The following is a 4,519-nucleotide window of genomic DNA, read 5'->3' on the forward strand; positions in this document are numbered from 1 at the left end:
ATGTTGAAATGTAACTTACACTTGATACATACAACATTTTTTCACTTAAGTATGATTGAATTCTAGCCCGTGATTGGCACGGGTATCCATACTAGTATAAGACAAAAGATTATCTTTGTTAGTGAATATAATTTGAACATTAAATGGATGGACAATAAAATAACAGGTTTAAGATAAGAAGGAAGCAGGAAAATACACCTTCCTTAAGCACAATTTTCTATATATGTGTTCGTATAACTCTTAAGAATATAACATCCATTCGAGAATCTCATCTTTATTTTGTTGTTGAAATGATGATGAGAAACTATAATATTATTACATTCCATGCATTGTTGGTGTTGTTTTCCATTATTGGGTACATCTAAGCTACTGAGAATGGAGACACGAAGTGCAAAGAAAGGGAGAGACACACACTTCTAACATTCAAACATGACATTCAAGATGATTATGGCATGTTGTCCACATGGAAGGACGGTCCAAATGTTGATTGCTGCAAACGAAAAAGAGTTCAATGCAACAATCAAACTGGTTATGTTGAAAAGCTTGATCTACACGATTCATATTATTTAAGTGGTGAAATCAATCCTTAAATAACTGAGTTGCAACATCTAACATATCTAGACCTCAGTTATTTGAATACCAGTGGTCAAATTCCAAAAAAAAATGGATCCTTAAGCGACTTATGATACCTTGATCTCACAAATGGTGGTTATGAGAGGAAGATTCCTACTTAAGATGGGAATCTCTATCAATTGCCACACCTTAATCTCAGACTTAATGATCTTGTTGGAGCAATCCATTTCCAACTCGGAAATCTTTCATTATTGCAATCTCTCATGCTTGGTTACAATTTTGATTTTAGAATGGCAAACGAAATCCAAGGAAATTTTGAGTGGCTATCAAATCTCTCTTATTTGAAAAAACGTGACTTGAGTTTTGGTCAAAATCTCAATGATTCTTCTCATCACACCTTCTAATTCCTAGGAAAGCTTAAAAGGTTGGAAGATAATCATTTATTTTTCCTTTTTATGAAGCCTAATTTAAACTTTTCCAGTTCTCTTATTGTCCTTGGTCTTGGTGAGAATCAGTTAACATCATCGACGATATTCCACTGGGTGCTTAACTACAACTCCAATCTTCAAGAGCTTCAACTTAGTCATAACTTGTTAAAAGGTACCATTCATCATGATTTTGGCAACATAATGCATTCGCTTGTGAATTTTTATCTCTCAAGCAACAATCTAGAAGACAATATTCCAAAATCCATTGGGATTATATGCACATTGGAGACATTTGTGGCTTTTGATAACCACTTGAGTGGAGAAATTTGAGGTTCTATCATCCATAATATCTACTCCCATTGCATTGGAAATGTATCCTCGCTACATGAACTATCCTTATCGAATAATCAAATTTCGATCATGTTACATGACCTTTCAATCCTCTCATCTTTGAGGGAATTGATACTTGATAGAAATAAATTTATTGGAGAAATAGCCACGAGCATCGGGTCACTTATAGAGTTATAGGTTTTGGACCTGCAAGGAAACTCTCTTGAAGGCACCCTCTCTGAATCCCATTTCACTAACCTCTCATCCTTGAGACTATTGGTTCTTGATGACAATAAACTAATTGGAGAAATACCCACGAGTATCAGATCACTTACGAATTATCCTAAGCGGAAACTCTTTTGAAGGTGTCATCTCTGAATCTCATTTCAAAAACCTCTCAAAATTGGAAGAACTACAGTTGTCTCATAACTTATTAACTTTGAAGGTTAGTACTAATTGGGTTCCTCCTTTTTAATTGTAATATTTTCTTATATCATCTTGCAATATCAATGCTACATTTCCCAATTGGGTCCTCACCGAAAAGGACTTATATGTGCTCGAAGTTTCAAAAAACAATATCCCCGACAACGTTTCGAATTTAGAACTCGAGTATACCTACAATCCCGACATATATTTAAGTTCAAACCAACTTGAAGGTTCCATTCCATCTCTTTTATTGCAAGCAGTAGCATTGCATCTTTCCAATTGTAAATTTTCAGATTTAGTTTCCTTACTATGCAGCAAAATTAGACCCAACTATCTGGGAACTTTGGATATATGAAACAATGAATTAAAGGATGAGTTGCCTGATTGTTGGAATAATCTAACCTCATTATACTATGTTGACCTCAGTAATAACAAGTTGGCGGGAAAGATTCCATTCTCAATGGGTAACCTTCCAAATATTGAAGCTTTAATTTTAAATAAATAATAGTTTGAGTGGAAAACTTCCTTCCTCCTTGAAAAATTGCTCAAAAAAGTTGGCTTTGTTAGACATTGGAGAAAATAAGTTTCATGGTCCGTTACCTTCATGGATTGGAGACAACTTACAAGTTACAACAATTAGTAATCTTAAGCCTTTGGGTCAATAACTTCAATGGCAATATACGTTTAAATCTTTGTTATTTGAGAAAACCTCATGTCTTGGATCTTTCACTAAATAACTTATCAAGACTAGAGGAATTCAACGATGTGTAAATTTTCTTACTTCATTAGCTGAAGATACCATGAACTCAACTTCATCAACGGATAATTCGTATTCACCCAAGAATTCTCCTTTTTTTTTATACCATATTATGTCAACATATTCTTGATGTGGAAAGGTGTAGATCGACCCTTTGAAATTGAAGATAAGTTCTTAAAAAGCATCGATCTCTCAAGCAATCATCTTACAGGGAAAATACCAATAGGGAGATAATTTCAAACATGGGAAACTTCAAGTCACTTGAATTTCTTGATCTATCAAATAATCAACTGTCAGGCAGAATTCCTTCCAGTTTAGCTCACATTGATCGTCTCTCTATGTTGGATTTGTCAAACAATCAGCTCTATGGAAAAATTCCAACTGGAACACAGTTGCAGGGCTATAATGCTTCGAGTTTTGAAGGAAATCCTAATCTCTGTGGAGAACCCCTTGATAGAAAATGTCCTGGAGAAGAATCGGAAAAACCTCAACAGCCCCTTAAAAATGCGGGAAATGATAATTCAATATTTTTGGAAGCATTGTACATGAGCATGGGGATAGGATTCTTCACTGGCTTTGTTGGCTTGGTAGGCTCAATACTGTTACTACCGTCTTGGAGAGACACATACTCCATATTCCTGAACAAGTTGATATTGAAAATCATCATGTGGTGGAGGCAGTAAATTGCTCTATATTGAATGAATATGATGGACAGGTACTTATGTTCTTTCTTACTTTCTTTTACGGTTTAACTGAGTCATGAATATTTTTGGTCTATGCTTTGCTACTACCATTGTTGATATGCATCATATATGTATAACTAAAGCATTTCTACTATTTGTATTGCTTTGCTCATTGATTTTGGATATATCAGCCATAATACACAATATCAATCTCATAACATCACCTTTGTTTGCACAGTTAAGTTAATCTATATATTTCAATTGTCCTGATTAATGATTAGGTGCTTGATTTATCTATGCAATTTATTCCCTGGAAATTGCAATGCTTTGATGTTGTTTCCAAGAACTAAAAGTAATTTTTGTTTTTGCAGGATCTCCTATTGGTACCGTACATCTTTTGCTGTTTTAGAATAATGTAGTTTGGTTAGCAGTGTGCAGTTTGGTTATGGGTAGGATGAATGCCAATTCTTGTTGCGTACTAAATAAAATGAATTACATTTTGTTAAAACTTTCTTGTAATAAAGTTTGATTGTGTTTTGTTAAGCTTTCATGTTTGGTAGTTTTGGTATGGAAATGTAATCGTTTATATGCTATCAAGTTTTTTTTTTTTTTTTTTTGTCAGTAGAATACTAGTTCACTTCATTATAAATCAAAGAATCGATACAAGATGGAATGTCAAAATAAATATGAGAGGTGACATTATATATTACCACCTTTGCAAGGATATGAGCAACCATATTAACACTCTCCTAGAAAACTCGACATAATAGTCATTACAAAAAGAAGATTAAATAGCCCTACAGCAAGCTATGATGGATTCTAGTTCTGTGTTATCTTGCATTGATGAATGAAAGGAATTCACCACACCTTTTGCGTCCAATGTGAAAACGATTTGCTTGAACTCCTTCCCCCGCTTCCAGTCAAATGCTGATAATAAACCAAAAGTATCGACATTGTTCAATTCCAACAATGGTTGGATCCACAAAGTTTTGGCTCCGATAAACATGCCAAGCCCATATCTCAAACAAATGCCAATCACCCACTTTATTATTTGCCTCCGAAAACGAAGCATCAATGCTGCTTTTTATGAAGTTATGAGGAGGACGATGCAGCGGTGGACTGTCACGGGTATGGTGCTGTTTTGAGGCGGCCTGCACAGCTCCTTGACGCACAGCTCTCCACTCGTTTACTAAATAATTCCTTCTGTAAATAATTTCTTTCGACCTCTTATTCTCCTAAATTGTATAGTTCCTACTCCTCCACCAACTCCAACTGGTGATTGCAAACACAATTTTATTCTATCGACAAAGCAAAAAATCTTC

At 34.8% G+C, this 4,519-nt stretch overlaps 1 pseudogene; it reads left to right on the forward strand.

The window, feature by feature from the left end:
• Nucleotides 1-233: 233 nt before the first annotated feature.
• LOC146936338 (receptor-like protein EIX2) lies at nt 234-3,790 on the forward strand (annotated as a pseudogene).
• The last annotated feature ends 729 nt before the right edge of the window (nt 3,791-4,519 follow it).

The sequence above is a fragment of the Medicago sativa genome, chromosome 3 (assembly GCF_051527215.1).
Source record: "Medicago sativa cultivar Bolivia chromosome 3, Bolivia_mono, whole genome shotgun sequence".
NCBI lineage: Eukaryota > Viridiplantae > Streptophyta > Magnoliopsida > Fabales > Fabaceae > Medicago > Medicago sativa.